Source organism: Falco punctatus, assembly GCF_963210335.1.
Source record: "Falco punctatus genome assembly, chromosome: 15".
NCBI classification, from domain to species: Eukaryota; Metazoa; Chordata; class Aves; order Falconiformes; family Falconidae; genus Falco; species Falco punctatus.
The window spans coordinates 6,447,254-6,465,355 of NC_137595.1; the positions used below are offsets into that span (position 1 = coordinate 6,447,254).

Genomic DNA, 18,102 nt, shown 5'->3' on the forward strand with positions numbered 1-18,102 from the left:
CCTCCTCAGAGGTAATTCTACTTCCTCACTTGTCTAATAGTTAAGAAGCAGTTTCCAATCTGAATTTCTTCCAGGACATGTTATTCATATTCATACCTGTTCTTTCCTAAAACCAAAACCAAACAAATCAACAAACCACCTTCTCATTTCGTGTTTCCTCATGACATTTATTGTGTATGCCATAGGTTATGCAATAGACTGATTCATTGTGAGGTTTCAATTTCCATTTAATTTTATTCCAATGTGGTCCCTTTTTTCCAAACAGAAAATTAAATGTAATGACAACACTTCCTCCTGGACATAGCAGGCCTGGATATGAATCATACCTTACTAGATATGTTGATTCATGAACACTCCTTAGATTACTTATTTTATGAGTGGCTTTAAAGTAGGACATAAATGACTGTGGATGCCTAAAGATACTAAACCGGAATGAGACAATATTTCAAGAGTTTCTTATTTTGATTATTGTAAGGCTGAGTTGGTCGTCCTCAGATCAGGGAACAATTTACAGACTCTAACTGTCCATAAAATTCGTAATTTAAGGAGTATCTGAAATTTATTTTTCTAGATTTTGAATCTGACTAATCCAACACAAGTCAAGATTACTTCATTTCAACATTAATTTTGTTGATTCAAATAGCACATAATTCTTCAGCTACTACAAATACTGACAGCATCTAGATGGTTGATTTTAAACACATCTTCCTCTGCACTCACTCACAAAAAACAACCCCAATATGCTGTATTATCTTGTAACTCTTGCTTCAGTGTCCTACTTCTTGAAACAAGATGTTTTTAGGTGACTTGGGAAATACTCAGACCACTCTTGAGGAAAGCTGGTAGGTATTTCAAACATCACCTTTTAGTATTCACCATTATCACTGTGAAGAGTACACAGCTACGTCACACCATGGAGAATTATGTTTGACTACACTGGGACTATAAAAGAAAAAAACTATGAATACTTTATTAATTCATTTTCTTTTCAAAAGTGCATAGTTAGGCCTCTCAGAATGTATTTCTCAAGAGTAGCAATTTATGATTGCAATAAGTTAAACGAATGCAGAGATTTGAAACATAAAAATTACACTGTTTATTATATTTTGTAGTGCTATTTGTGCACAGTAAAAAGGGAGTGAAATCAGTAATCCACTGCATACAGAGCACTTGACTCAACAGTGCCAAGCTGGGAAAGACTCACAGCACTGGAATTTGAAGACCATCAGGTGGAAAGGGCTGCTGTTGTCCTTGTGGATATGATCCTGAAGAGGTGCCTGTTGTTGCACCAATTCTTTGGAGAGGACTTGTATCATATTTTTAATGCCTTTCTTTTGACGAGCATTTGATTTCTTAGAACGCAGACACAGAATAAATTCATGTACTAATGGCTCATCAAATCAATATTTCAACTACTTTTACAGTAATGTAGAACAACAACTGTGATTGCAATTCGATTATTTGCTGGGAAGATCTCATTTTCAGGTATTCATCACTTCGTTCCCTTCATAGTCTAACTTGAAATGCAGTTTTGACCATTAATTCTCTCTAGGTGTGATGGGTCAGCTTTGGCTAATGGCCAGACTCCCACGCAGCTGCTTGTTCCCTTTCTCCACAGCAGGAGCAGCGGTGGAAACAGGAAGAACACAGACAAGAAAGCTTGTAGGTCAAGACAAAGACAAGGAGATTGCTTACAGTTACTGTTGCAGGCAACACAGACTTGGGGAAAACAAACAACCTATTGTAAATTAAAATACGTTCACTTAGTAAGAAACACAAAGACAAATATTAAAACACCTTTCTTCCCGCCCCACTGCCCCTTCCTCAGACTCAAGTTCAATCCTTCACCCCCAACTCCTCTACCACCACCACCACCTCCTGATCAGTATGCACAGGTCTCTGCTGCTCCTATCTTCTCACCTTTTTCCTTGGCTCCAGCATGGATTCTCCACAGACTGTTGTTCCTTTGGGAAATACCCACCGATCCAACAAAAGGTCCTCCACAGGCTGCAGCAGGGGTTTCTGCTCCCGCATCATGGAGTACTTCCTCCTCCCTTCTCTAACCTTGGGGATCCCTCTGCTGCTTCTCACTCTTTCATTCCCTCTTCTCTCTCTTCCTCTCTGGTATTTTCCGCCTTTCTGTAAGTATGCTTTCACAGAGCACCACCAGCTTTGCTGACGTGCTCAGCTCATCCTGGTTTAGGTCCATTGCAGAGTCAACTGTCCTTGCCACAGGGCAACCCTGACCTCCTCCCACAGACACCCTCCTGCAGCACCACCCGCCAGCCCCCGCTAACAAAACCTTGCCACACACCCCAGTACAATAGCTAAGGCTTATGTTCATGTATGCTCTTTATTTAGTATTGTTATTTTAAATTGACAAACCTGGAGTTACAGTTCTATCAGTCTTTGTTATCAGCTTGTCAGTTGCTTAATAAATACGTTCCATCATCTCTGTGGGAGTTTTAGTCATTTAGGTAGTAATTCCTGTTTCATAGGTATGTTCTGCACTAGGTGCCAAATATAATCATCTGTAATATTACTGGTGATAAATTTTAAGTTTTCGTGTCCGTACATTTGTGTGTAATTTTATTACGTAGGAAGTACCTGAATTTAAACTAACATCTCAAATCTACGTGGGCCATCTTTCTCTTGCAACTTCTTAATGTTGGTGCACTTCAGATATGTGAAGCATTACAAAGCAAGAAATAACATACTGTTAGAGTGGTCATGTCTATTACCACCAGTAATTATGGTCATTACAACAGCAATCCAGTCTTCATCCCTAGCTGTCAACAGAGTTCGTTATGATACTCAGAAGGGAAGCCCAGAGGAAATGTTGGAGACCTCTTTTCTGATAAAGTTTAACTGTTACACAGTTTAACTAATAAAACTGTTTCATCCATGCTTTGGGGGTGATTAGGGCCATCTCCAACTGCACTAGAACGAATATTCTCCATGTTCTTTTATCCCAGCTGTTTAATGTATCCATCAAAATACTTATGCCATAAGGGCCTTCAGATACGCTGGTACATGGGAAGCCCTTCCTTAAATAAAGAGTATTTTTACCCTAATTTGTTTGTGAAGTGTCCTGTGATCGTGGTGGTGTAGTAGAAGTGAATTTAAAATTATTTTTCCATATAAACTTTAGAAATTCATGAAGTTTTTCTACAGACTGTCAGCCAGCTGCAAATTACTTTGCAGTTGTCTATCTACACTTACAGATTGGCCTTCAGGGAGGGAATAGAGGCAAAGTGAAAAGATGGCATTAATGAAAGCTAGACAAGCTTTTCCACATCTTGTATTAGATACTTAATCTACCCGGTCTCTGCCAGATCTTTTCCCCCAGTAAGTGCCTATGATGAAAGCTTTTGTATCCACTGTGCTTTAGACTAGGTGCTGTAAGTCTGTGAAAAGGAACAATAATTATACCTGATATTCTAAAGTCATTTTAGTGAGACTGTGTATAATTTTTGTATAAATAAAATAACACATTTGCAACTCTTTCTATAACTTTCAAGTGCTCTTTGCAGAATGGTTAGAGTAACATACTCACAAGTTACTTTTTTGGTTTCTGACCATTGGTTAAAAAACCTAAACACCATAATCCTAGTGATTTCCAAGCGGTGCAGGAAAAAAAAATGGGGAAAAGATAAAAAAAATGTTTGGAAATATAATAGGATGCTTTTGAAACACAGCCAGTTTAAATAAAAAAATCACAATAGGCAATATTCCCAAATAATAATAATAATAAACCCCCAAAACCAACAAACACTCTCCAGATCTTGAGAACTAGGAAACCTGAGAGAAGCGTGCAGAATCATCCCTCCCAGCCCAGTCCTTCGGCGTATTTGATACAGTTCTATTGCTGTCTCTGCCAGTGAGTGCTTACTGCTCTCCCGTGACTAGATTCCAGATGTATTTATTTCAGAAGAGATCATAAAATGCTGGTATAGATGACATTTCATCTTTCATGGATTTTTTTTGTAATCAGAGATAAGCGAAGGTTAATTAGATTTAATACAGTGTTGTTGGGTTATTAAAGAGCACAGTGATTACCAACTGGCACAGTGTGCATAACCCAACTTTTACATTCTTCTGGTCTGTTCAGTAAGTAATGAGATTTCTAGAACAGCAACATTTGCTGCAAAGACATTGGGCTGGGACTCACGAGACTTGAAATTTATTCCTCACTCTACTGCTGACCTGCTGTGTGACTTCTATAAAAATCACTTCAACTCATTCCTTTTCATTGCCACCCTTTGCTGTAACTTCTTTCTACAGGTAGTGACCTCCTAAGGCAGTAAAGAAACTTCATAATTGGAAGCTGAGCTTTTTAACCTCCTCAGTGTAAACACTACCACCACTCTCCTGCTATAACAATCTGCATCAGTTCTGTTAAAAGTATGATCTGTAAGTAGTATAATACAATTAAAATGCCTTCACCTTTTTATCAATAGCAAAATTCAGTGCAACAAACTGACACTATGAAATTACAGTGAAGTGGCTTATTGTAAAGTAAGTTTGATGGAGGTGTTCCAGTTGCCCAGTCAATAGCTACCATCAAGCCCTTACCACTTATTGGAACCCTTATGGGAATTCTCAGCACAGGAAACAAGGAATTTCACAAGCAGAATGAAGTAACAAACCAAGTATGGTTCTTCTTGGACAAGACTGCAATCTTCTCTGTGTCTTATTCATGCATGTGCTCCCACCCCCCCTACCCCCTTTTCTGGGGAGCTGGGAGAGGGGGAGAAAGACTCTCAGAGTAAAAGGTAATGGTAATCTCCTGGTAAAAGGATATGTAGGCTTTATTAAAGGTTTGTTAATATCTGCTGTGATCAAATAGTTCTGTATTAACAATAATTAAAGCTCTCATTCTGCCTTTCCTTTTCTTAACAATGATGGTTGCAACAACTTTGCCGTCCTCTAAGTCAGAAAAAGTAGAAAATGCAGAGAATGGCAGTAAGAAAAAAAGATGTGAAATGATGAATTGCATTCAGCACCAAAAATAATTAGAGAGAAGAGTAAGAATGGCTGTTAAAGAAATCATATCATGAAAGATAAGAAATCTCACAGAACATCAGTCATTCTTATTCTGCATATTTGCTGGCACAGTAAAGGCAATAAAACAAAACATACGCTTTCCTTTGTGTAGCACACAAAAGCAAGATCTGAGGAAAAATAACAGCAGAGCACTAGACGGTAGTCAGCTAAAATAAAATAGATTCCAGTGCTGCAATTTGCAGTATCCTGCAGTGTTTGCAGAAGTTTTTTCCTCAAGCATTACTAATGTTAGAACTTCAGACAGCTTCCTCGAGTCTTTGTGGAACATATTGTATTAATTCCTACAGTGTTAAAATGATGTTTTGGCCTGACAATAGTATGCAAAACTCCCGGAAAGGCTGTGTTTAAAACACAAAAAGCTACAAGCGATTCTTTCGAAATTGCTTCCTCCTGTTTTAAGATATACTGCACTTTCAGACATTGCCACATAATATTCACTATAGTATGCACATAAGAAATGCAGAATCTTAAGGTCTACTTCTGGAGTAGGTTAAAGCAAATGAGTAGTACAAAATGAATCTCTAACCTGCTATATGGTTCCCCAGCTTCATCCTATGCCTACCTCCTTGCTACACAGAGAGACTGTTTGCTTAAATAAATAATAACAATGAAACTAATCATCATCTTGGCATATGGTAGCACTTCCATGGTGGAATCAAATCACTTTAGCCAGATGATTGATCACTGTCTGGGTGGCAACAGGAGTTTGTCACAAGGATCCCTGCATCAACACTTTCAGATGAATCAGGTAAGACTTCCCAAACCACTGCCCTGTAAAGCAGGGCTTCATCGCATGTGACAGTGACTGAAGACAAATGCCATAACTGTGAATGTCCTTCCTCCCTCCTCCTTAACCTGAGCTTTTCTGCTGAGCACAATGTCACATGGTATGGGATATTCCTTTGGTCAGGTGGGATTAGCTGTCCTGGCTGTGTCACCACCTCCCAGCTTCTTCTGCACCCCTAACCTTGCTAGCCTTTACAAGTTCAGAGTTTTTAAAACAAGTCTCGATAGACAATATTAATTTTGAATCATTTGATCTAAGCCTGAGATTTAAAGTTATCTCCTTTAACCAATCTTTTTCAGATTTTAAAGGGAAGAAGACTTCACTGTACAGTAGTTAGTTCTGCAGCTATGGGTGGGATTGATCAGTATCTGCAACTATGACCAGAACTTGAAACTGCTAAATTAATATTTTCCATCTGAGGTTTTCAGAAGGGGAAAGCATAGATCCTGTCAATTTCCATCTTGAAAGTTCCATCTCTACAGTTTATCCTATTCTTTGATGTATAAAAATTGAGGTGCATCCAGAATGAGTACTTACATGTGAAACCATGGCAATTAGTTCTTTATGAAAGCAAAAAACTGAGTAAAATTTCAAGAAGAACAAGCTCTTCTGTCTCAAAGATACTGTCCCAGAACACCCTCCTTCCAGAAGGATGTTCAAGAATACTGGGAAACACTTAACAACAAAGGGAATATTTATTGGAAAAATATAACAGTGGTCCTCAGAGCACTCAATTTTTGGTCAAGAGGGTTAATCAATCAAATAGGAAAACAAAATTTTTAAGTGGCAGGTCTAGAAAAAATGGAAAGTAGTTTGAATTTGTATTCTGAAGAAGAACTAAAATAGAGCAAGAGAAGAAAACAGCTGTTTCAAGAATAGAAATGCTAAATTTATTAATGAAAGAGGAGACAATATGATTAAGTTGTTTAATGTACTGTGTAAAGCACCAGAACAGCTGGCATAATATATTTAACCAGGAAGGCTAAGAAAGCCATGAGCCCAGGCTGGAGTAAGTTCCTAAATGGGTTATCACCCCATTCTTTGATTGAGATTGATCTCAAATTATTTTGGGTTTTTTTTTTTGTTTGTTTGTTTCCCTTGATGCTCAATCCTGGCAAAACTGCATTGCAATACAGAAGTACCTCAATAACAAAAATGCTAGTTCTAGTCAACACTGACTTCTAGCTGACTGTATCATACTGTGTGTGTTCTTCACATCCAGCTGTACAGCCCAAGCCAAGTTAATGAGGCCTGCTCAACCCAACAGGTACCAAAGCATTTAATTATTTTACTATACTCTTACACAGTTGATCTCAGCAAAGGCTCCTTCAAAATGCAAAACAGAGCAGAAATACTAAAACTTTACATAGGCAAGGGAATGTAAGCTTTATTCTAGGAGAGAAAAAAATTTCTGTCACAGTGAACTCCAATAACAGAGATAAGGAATGTAGGGAGATAGCCATATGCTTTCCATCAAATTTTACAGGACTTTCTCAACTGTAATTTTTTCCCTTTCAATATGTCTTGAATTTGGTTGCTTTCAATCATCCTCAGAGCAACAAAAAAGCTAGCAATATTGTCTATTATTATATATATAGTCTGCTACTTACCCTCAAACCAGCTGTAGTGGGTAAAGGAGGAAAGGGAGCCCTTGCTATTCTCATTACCTAGACAGACTCTGCAAGTCAGTACCAGTGGCAGGAGGCTAGGTAGAATTAAGGGCAGCCAGTTAGTAGTAAAAAGTCATGGAAGCCTTTTATTCATGTAAGCATGTATATGTATACACATACCTACAGACAGACAACATATAGTGGGAGAAACGCCCAGCAGCACCGCATCAGAAAGAAAACCGGATGAACTTTAACACACACACACACAAGAACAATTTCTGTTCTCACAGCCACAGCACATTCATACAATCAATAAGAGTTGAATTTGGATCACTGAGTATTGAAAGTGATCCATGTATGCCTTAAGGAATATATCACTGAGGAACAGTAGACTGCTTGTGACATAAGCCAATAACTGGTCCTCTCAAGAGAAAATGCTGTAGAGAACAAATGTCATTTCTCTGCAGGGAGTAAATGAGCAAAAGTCTGCTCACTGGGACTCTCTCTTTTTCTTCCACACTGAAGAATTTAGTTCACTGGAAACACTGTCTCCCTCTACATTACATATGCTTCAGTGAAAGCAGGAGAGTCTTACTGTTCCGCCTTAAGGACAGAATAACCTTAAAGTTACTGCAGATGGAGTTATGCCTTAAAAGGCCTTGTAAAAAGTGTTAACGATCAAACATGACAACAAACTGCATCATTCACGGAGAGCAGATAAATAAATTACTCAACAGTGAAGTGATGAACTCGCAGACAATATATAAATCCAACACTTTTTCCACACTCACACAATGTGCTACACCACAAAGTGATTCATGGGAATCTTTTGGAAGTGTAGTTATGGTAGTTCTTGGCTTCTTCCATCCCCAACAGAGGTTTACCAATACAGAGTACTGTCCTCTCTCTATTGACTATAGACAAAATCTAAAACTAAAACCAACTTGTGTGACTATTGTTACATACACTGAAATAATCAGTTTTATTCTGTGTTTACAATTACCCCCAAGCATAAAAGAAATGGTGGGGTATATAGTCAGTTACACACTGCTTGCCAGTCTCAGCTATTTACTATGCTAAATTATACAGTCTAAGTGCAAAAACAAAGTTGCCAGAAATGAGGGAATTTATAAATTGGTAAAGCAGAAAGAGTGGGAGGGAAAACCTAACACTGTTAGAAGCGATGGACACCCTTCTTCAAAAGGGTAATTCTATGTGTTACTCAACAGGTGAGTAATTCAACATTTCAGTAATTTTAATATAATTTAGCAGACACTACCCTGCAACAGCTATTGTCATGCAAACTACTACTGTTTCACTGGTGTCATATTGATTGGTGTTTGTAGGATGAGTCCTAATTTCTAAAAGAATCACAAATTGCGAAAGAAACATTTGATGTACTTTCACTTGGATTGTAAATGGAGTAAGTTACTTTTATACTGTTCCTTACTTTTTCTTAATGTGTAAACTTCCTCTGTAACTAGTTATCTGAAGATTTTAATTTAGAAGTTAATCTTCTAAAAATAATATTAATTAATATAGTTTTCCTTGTATTCCCCTATTACCTTCTGTCCTTTTAGTTCCAGGTTTTCAGTTGTAAAGGCCTTCAGGTCTACTGCAGGCTTCCTAGCGGAGAAACAAAATTGTGCCAGCTTGCTGAGCAACCTCAGTAATGTTCATTCACTCAGAACTTTTCCATCTGTCTGTCCACCCATCCAAAGAACCAGATGCTCCGAAACAAGCCTTACCTACCTTGCCTGATGTATCAATATCTGAAATATGCCGTTCCCAACCCTACAAGCAAAGGCAACAACTGACCTACCTTGAGCCCTCAGTTGTTTAGTTGGTCCAGCACAGTGTTTTCTTTACAAGTCAACTGTTCCTGCTGCTGAAGCTACAAAGAAACCTGCAAAAGGTTTTTATACGATTCCCACCCCCATCCCCTGAAAAAGAAAGCACTAACTAGAAGCACTGTAACAAAAACTAATAGAAAGCAACCATTTCACCAAGGAAGAAGTTAAAAGAATACGCATATTTCATCAGAATGAGAAGTTAAAAGTTTTTATGCATAACTACAGATCAGCTGCCTCCATTGGTTTCCCACTGATAGGCATTTAGACAGCTCAGTTATTTTATTATTGAAATTACATAATGAGGTAATTATATACATTCCTTTCCAAACCTGATATATTCCACTGACATAGGCTGCAGAAATATTCTTGCCAAGAACTTAATGATTAAATGTGAACGTGCTTCAACAGATATGAAGAAATGTCCCTGGTTTTTTTACACATCCATGCAGCTGTTTTTTTAGTTCAGCACAAAGATTAATACATAGGATCTGAATGAGCAGCTAATCATTTTCCAAAACATTTGGCTAGTAACCTGAAATTTCTTCTGAAAATACCTTCAAATCAAGTCTCCTTTTGTAAAAAAGAAAATGTGTGCATGATTTATAACAATTTTTGTCAAAAACTTAACTATGTTTGATTATCATAAGCCACTGCAACTTTTTTCTCTTATACTCCCTTGACTGAACAATTACTTTGGATTAGAAGCTTTGGCAAAAATATTGGTTAAGCCATGTTCTTAGAAACAAAAGGAAGATGTATATGAATCTCATGGAAGCAGGCAAAAATTATTTCTGACTTACATCTAACAGACAGATACTGCTGTATTTTAAAGCATTGGAAGAGAGATGTTCATTACACGATCAGGTAAAAGCAGTCCAGTGATTACTCCTGCAAAGTTAAGCGTCTTCAGCCATACTTACTACTAAGTATTAAGAATGTTGTAGAATCAGTTTAAAAGCGAATACCACTAAAGAGTGGAAAGTTACTGAAAATTGGTATTTTATAAAGGAATTTTGTTGAAAATGCTTTACTTTTACTTCCGTTGAAGTGCTTTAGTGTGAAGCACAATTCAGTTTTTAATAAAAATAGTAATAATACAGCTACAAGTCACGTAAGCCAATGAACTGTGTTAACAAGTAACACTTGGAAAAGGTGCTTATGCATTTTAGTAGCTTAATTTCTTGTTTTTAAGATAAACATTCCATCACTTAAGCATCAAAGCTTCTGCCTTGGGCAACTATTCACTGCTGGAACATCTGTGGAAGCTGAAGTTACTGCCTCCCAACTGTTTGTTACCATTACTCTTTTGCCAAAAATTGCCAGCCCCATAGAATATGATGCTGCTCAGCCAGCAGAATGATACAAGGATTCCTTCATCTGTTTCAGTATAAAGTTAGTTAACTTAAATCCAACTGTTCATGCACGTTGGTGAATCAAAAGAAATGGCAGACTTTTTTTCTAAAGACTAAAAGTTCAGTGTTCAACGTTACATACATTTTTGCAAATTTGGTAAGAATCCTATTTGAGGATTAAAAGGGTTTAAACTCATCTCAAATTTTGTCTCCAGCTTCCTGTTCTGCAACAGCTTTAACATGTTGATATTGTCAATCTTTAAATGATTTGCTTCATTAGGGCTGCTAGATATTTGTTGCTAGGTATTTATAGCTACTGCAGCAAGAATCAACAGCAAAACTCTACAAGACTGCTCTATAACTCTACAAGGCAGCCAAAAAAGCATCAGGTGGTGTAGCCACACCACACTACACAGCACCGTTCTACAGATATTTGCAATACTTTTATGCTGTGTTAATATACTAGAAATACAGTGAAAACATTCAAGCAGGAAATCTGCAATTCTGTCAGGAGCTTATCCAGCATCTTCACTTGACCCTTCCTCAAAGTTCTACTCTAGAAATTAGAACAGCAGTGTTTTGTATTCTGAACTGTATTATGATCTGGATCTGAATGCTCCAGGCTGGATTCTCTTCGTCTACTAAAATGATTTGTCCCAATGCAAACGGGAAACAGAGAAAGACATGTAAGAATTATAACCACACACTGTGTACAGCTGGCACGTTAATTTTGCCGTACACCTCACAGTGAATGGACAAGTTGACTGAGAAGCCATGTTAGCGCTGTAACATGAGGCAAACTGAGCTGTCAGGAGAGTTAGAGCTGTACAATGCTCAGTCCTTGCCCTCCCCATCTGCAAGTCTTTGGCCAGAGGCATAACATCGGTCCCCAGCAACTATAAGCTGCGTAGGGTTTAGATGTCTTTGCATCATGAAACTGCAGCCTCTTTCTGACATATCAATAACACCCAATTATAGCCTGAACTGTAGGAATGTGGCATTAAAATCAGAAGAAGGGAAAAAAACCTCCTATTCAGAGAACATCCTTGATGAAGCAGCAGCGTGTTCTGTGTATCAGCTAGGCCTAGAAAGATATGGGGGGTTTTACGTAAGACGGAACTGTTGATTTTAGTCTTACAGGTGGATTCATTTATAAATGCTGACCCTGACATATAATCTTCAATAAGAGCTGTGCTTTTCTATCTAATTTCCATCTTTCAGCTGACACATTAGCATTCCTTATTCAACGTTCTTCTCTCTCAAGCATTACCTCAGATTAATTGGCACTGTATAAAATAAGTTCCTGGGTGCACAATGGTAACCATGGTAGCCTTCATACTATCTTCACAATGCATATGTAATTCAGTCCTCAGGAAAACATAATTAGTATGTAGCATAATATAGTCTCTATAAACACATCACCACGGTATGAAACGCACACAATCAAAGCAAACGATGCCTACAACCTCCACGGCACCGGGCTGCCACTACTGAGCAGTTTGGTTACAAATGAATATACTAGTAAGTAGTTTGGTGCAGCATCCCCAGCTTGCATAACGCTGCTTCTCTAACTGTATGTCTTTCCTTTGCGGCCAAAAGGTGGCAATGTTCTACCTGGCATCAGCTGGCCTTCAAGTAACAGAACTGTACTCCGAAGGAATAGTGAAATCTCCAGCTAAGCCAGGAAGCTATGCATCATTAACTAGGGTGCTTACTGGGTCCCAATACTTCGGTGATGACACCTTCAAGCTGAAGTGACACAAATATTAAAATACCATTCAAGTTGTAATCCAATGAGCTGTGTGAAAGTACATTCATGTATATCTTCTTATAAGGAAAATTAAAAGGCATATGCAGCTTAAAAACAAACTGTGTTCTCTGTTACTCATTACATATAATCAGGCTTTATTCAGGATACTCCTGACATGTTTATACAAGACAATTATGGCTGTGCGGTGAGTGAATGTTTTCACTAGCCTGGCTGCTCCGAAGATGCCACCTAGGCACTTCAGAGTTTTACAGAAGCTTATTTCAAGAAATGTAACTCATTTGAGGTGACCTCCGTAATTTATTTGGGGCCTCACCAGTTGTGAATATACAAGTCATCCAAAACATCTGCCAGTGAGGCCTGAACACCACACCCACACGGACGGTCAGTACACAGAACAGCATGGAAGAGCAAGCGTGCAGCTGTTACTCTTCTACTTAGTGTATCAACAACTGCATTACTTCTTTTAATAGAACAAGTTAGGAATAATCACACGTAGGAATAAACTGCTACCCTGGTGCTGGGCCCACCCCTATGATTACCAAACATGGGGTGTCTCACACCCAAATTTTGGATGCTGTTTCTCTAAGACACTAAAGACACTGTAAGACACCAAAGCGACAAAAGAAATCATGGTGCTCCTGGTGTTTCACAGGGAGATGTTTTTCAGTATCAGTAGTGAAATGGGAACCCTAACCTTATTTTGTGTAACTATGGTATTTAGGATGACTGACTGCTTGCTGTGGAGTTAAAGGCTAAAGAAGAAAAGCCACGGAAGAGAGGAAGATTACAAATACACTAAAGTCATTGTCACATGTCCAACAACAACAAAATAGCATGCTCTGAGGCCAAATTTAGCATCATGATCATTCTGATGAGGTTGAGGAGAAAAAGTTACAATAAGAGATCTAGAGAAATATATACATTTTCAAATGCTGCCAGCTAATATCTGTTAAGTAACTATTAGCAAAATGAGAACTGCTACTCCACAAAACAGGCATAACAAGAGTAAGGAGATGTCCTAACGTGTGCAGAATAGTCAGCACTTAGCAGACACGAAAGTAATTTAATTCCTCATGTGAGTATGTATTGATTTAGTTTACTGATGTACTAGAAATGTTACTTTCATAAGATGTAGCATATCAGTGTGTCAGATGAAATGCAGACATCAACTACATCTCCGGTAAAATTTCAGACAACTTGTTTTGGAGCCCAAATCAACTCAGCAAATATGAAATATGATGTGAAGTACTTGCCTGGTGGTTACTTCATTTGAGCCCAGAATCCTTGGTAATTTTAATGTGTACAAGACTTACCTTCATGTTACTCCCTCTGCATGTGCTTGAGGGGAAATACTCTGACTCATAGCAAAAAACTTTGAAACTGTTATATTTTAAGTGGTTTTGATAATACTGCTTCACCTTTCTTTTATACCAAGAATGTGCTATGGATGCTTTTCTCCTGACAAATCCCTGTGATGTGGTAGTACTGTTATCAGAACAGAATTAACTAACTGACATTTCTACTCAAATGCTGTCATACCTGCCCAGTCTTCTAGGACAACAGATGCAAATCTCCATTTCAGATATTTATGGCAAAAGGCAGCATTATGATCATGAAATTCCAGCCACATGCATGCAGACAATCCCTGTGCATCTGATTCCACACACTTTGACTTCTAGATATGTGGGGGAATGGAGGGAAAAGTGACAGTGCTATAAAGCGATTTTTCAGGTAACAATGACATTGATATCCATGATATAGAATCAAAAGAAAACACCCTCTATTAATACTGTAATGCTTAAGCAGACATATCACACTATCCATCTATGGCCCTTATATTATTTGGCAAAAAATGGGGGGAAATGGTAAAATATTAGCATTTTAGATGGAAAAGCTAGTTCTGGAAAAGCTCTTCATCTTCATGTAGGTGATGATGACAATTATTTCATGCATTTACATTAGGTTATAAATGTACGACAGTAACTTTACATTTTTCTAAGATACAATATTTTATTAGATTTTTTGTCATCTAGTCTCAGTCATGTCATTGATTTTAAAAAACACTTAAAACAGTTCTAATATTTGCTGGACTCACTAAATGTGGATCCATTCATTTATGACCAGTTATCCTGGGACAGAGGAAAAACGTGTCTAGTGATCACAAACAGAAACAAAACAAAACAATTTGTTCAATTTCAGGTAACAGAATTTGAGAGCAGGAAGATCACAAATACTATTTACCATACATTCGACATTCTGTTTCCATTATATAAACTTGGTTCTGCTTTATGTAAAACGCCAAGGCAATACTGTGACTGCAGAACATTTTGCACCAATGCCACTAAAAAAGGGATTACTGAGTCCTCAGAGTAAGAGTTTTTATAACCCATCACATGAAAAGTATATATAGCATGGGGGTGGGGGAAAGGAGTTACTGGAGCTTGAGAATGATAATTAGGTAAAGTCAACTTTTTCTCACAATCTCTGTGGGAAATCTTATAGGTGTATGAATAATAAGAACACAAGTTACAAGTCCTATTATTATCCCAAGTAATATAATTTGAGCATTAACACAGTAAAATATCGGGATATTTTAAATGTTTTCCAGCTGCTGAAAACTAACAGTTGTAGTCATCAACTATTCAACATTAGAAATACTATTTGTTCTTTAAGGTTATTTAATGTTTGTGAAATTATGTGACTATCCTTTAATTACTGGAAATCCAAAATCGTCACCCTTTTCAGACAGACCTTCTTCAACTACCAGTATACCAAATATTTACCAACCATGGATATCTACATACACTGAGTAAAATGTATAGATGTATACACTTTCTAAAAAGCAATGCTCCTTTCAAAGTCTCTCAGTTTTTGTACCAAATATATATGGCATGATTAATTAGAGAAGAATTTCTTAAACATTGCAGGAACACCTCAAGGAAATCAATGGCCATAAATGTGAAGACTCTAAGAAGGTCAGCTGAAAGTAAGGAGTCCAAAAAAAGCTTCTTCCAGTGAAGTGCAGTGGAAAGACAAAACCATTGGCATTATTTAAACACAGGAGAAGCTACGGAAGTTACCATGACCAGAATTTCATACCAGAGACCTAACATAGAAGTGCTCTGTTCCTTCAACATTAAATACCAAGTTCCTGGAACGGTATTGTGTAGCCACAAGTTTCAGATGCAATTCCCAGGTATAATATAATGCAAGATGCCTACAGATACTAACTCAGAACCAGGCAATGCAGTTAAAATATCGTAATGATTTGCAAACCAGCAAGGTTTTATGAACCAATTCAGATCATCTCCAATATTTTTTTTATGTACTCTCTCTCTATATATATGTATTTATACAACAAAAGAAAAATGAAATCAGCACGAAAACAGCATTAGTCTTTTTAATGTCTGCAGCATACTTATGTTAAGACTTCTGCCTCACTATATCTTAAAACTTTCTGAACTTTTTGCAGACTTTCTGAACGTTTTGAAAGCGTGATTTTGATGCTGTGAGTTATTTTTCTTATTTTGAGGGGGGAACACAGTATTATTATTACTATTAGAATTAGACATATATTTTGCAGCCATTCTCCTAGTCTGAAAGTACAAGCAGAGGCTCATTTCTTGCTGCTGTACAAATGTTACACAGTCAATCCCTTGTCCCAAGAGCTGGAATTACATGTCAATGTATAGCACAGTTAAGTTCCAAAACTCATGTTTAAAATGCATAGCAAACTTTAGGGTGATTTATATTCAAAGTTCTAGCTACATTCATGAGGATGGAATTCAGGTAAGTTTCCCAGTTCAGTCCAAGACTCCTTTCATACACTCAAGACTGTAAAATACTCATTTCACCTTTTTTGTAAAACAAGATGCCATTAAAGATACTTAAGAATAAACAGAATGAAATATCATACGTAACAGAGTTCCACACAAATGCACAGTCAGGGAGACAAGTAGTGGCTTATGCCACTTGAAAAATAAGGCCTCCATCGGAAAAAAAAGCTAGTGACAGTAACTGCCTGAGTGACAGCAAAAGGCATGATAAAAAAGCCTGCCACTAAGGTGAACACTTACAAATCCTAATGCCCATTACTACTGACTTGTTCTTAATGGATTGCACTGTAGAATGTGTAGAATGTCTCCGAGCATCTTGTAATTGCCATCAACAAGATTACGTTACTAGGTGCTAGTACAGCATACGCTGTGTTATACACCGTCACAAGTCCATTAAGCATGCCAATTAGATCCATTTAAAAATAAGTATATTTACAGTGTACTGTAAAATGCAGTAATGATTCAGAGAGAAACAGTCACTCGAGAACCGAGTCTTTTCTTTAAACAACCTTGGTTTACAAACCCTGTCATTTTTCAGTATAGCTATGAGTTGTCATTCAGAGGGAGCTGTCATTGTACTGACACGTTGCAACATGAGCTCCAGGGTAATTGTGCCGATTAGGAAACAAAATATTCATGTCCCATCTGAATGAATTTAAAACTTGTAAGACAAATTTGTGTTTGGTTAACTCAGTTTAGCAGCTTGTCTTCTGACACATTCCCATGGGAACTGGGAACCCAAAGGTGTGCGGTACATGAGCTGACTAACTTTGAACACTTCCCATGTTAGCGCTAATTCAGGGGACAGATTTTCACATGTAACCCACTGTCCTTCACAGGGCCACACAGTCACTTAAAATGTCTATTGCCAGTTCATACACACCAGTTTCTGGAAGCTAGAGAAGGCAATGATGGATCAGGCACAACAATGCAGTACTTAAAAATTGGAACATACATACATCAATTAAGAAGTAGCAGAAATTACAAACAGATCAGAAGTGTGTAAGTAACTTCGGGGTTTTTTCCCTCCAATTTTCTGAAGGTTCCAGGAGATCTGGCAGAACCAACATTTTTATCAAAACCAAACAATTTGCAAATCTGCCATAATTACTAATTTTCCTGCAATTTACTGAATCTTGAGGAAACCCAAACTTAATAAAGATTGGACACCTGAATTTTCAGCCACAGTAACAACCTGTATAAGAGTCCCTCGTCTATCTGGAGAAATCCTAAAAAACATCAGAAAGGCAGAAAGCAGCTTACCTCGCTATGCTAACAGCTACTAGCAAGGGATTATTCCCTCTCTCTCCTTTTTCATTCACAATAGTGTTCTTGGCAACAGATTTATTTTGTACTTAGGGTGTCTAATAACAGCTGTTATGCATTTATTTTCCCACTATCCCGACACAGTAATGTTCTCCTACTTAACTCCGTGACTCTTTCTGACATAAAAATGCACCCACCATGACATTCTTTAATACTGTAACAAACTGGCAGTGACCTAGGACTTCATGGCTGTTACCAGTGCACACTCCAGCTGATTTAACTCCCCCATAGTACTAATGGATAGAAGTCATTACAGTTTAATTGCTACCAATAATATAAAACCTATAAAACAGAAAACACCCAGTTTTAATGCCAAGATTGGTAGACACATTACTTTTAGAGACAAGTATTTAAAGTAGCCTTTGAGTAGAAGAATTGCTCCATCTGTGGTTTTTTTTTTTCTTTCACATTAGTGCACCGATATTTTTCACTCTCATAGTTCCATTTCAGTATGTTACATTGACTTTGAAACCCAACATTAGCAAGTCATTCCCACAGTG

The 18,102-nt window shown here is 37.7% G+C and overlaps 1 long non-coding RNA gene across 1 annotated transcript in view; it reads right to left on the bottom strand.

Moving 5' to 3' along the window:
- Positions 1-18,102, bottom strand: part of LOC308053997 — a 133,081-nt gene that overhangs the window by 2,300 nt on the left and 112,679 nt on the right. The window contains exon 3 of the long non-coding RNA XR_013923901.1: positions 1-18,102. This exon is cut by the window's right edge and continues 47,001 nt beyond it. This is a non-coding gene — a long non-coding RNA (uncharacterized lncRNA).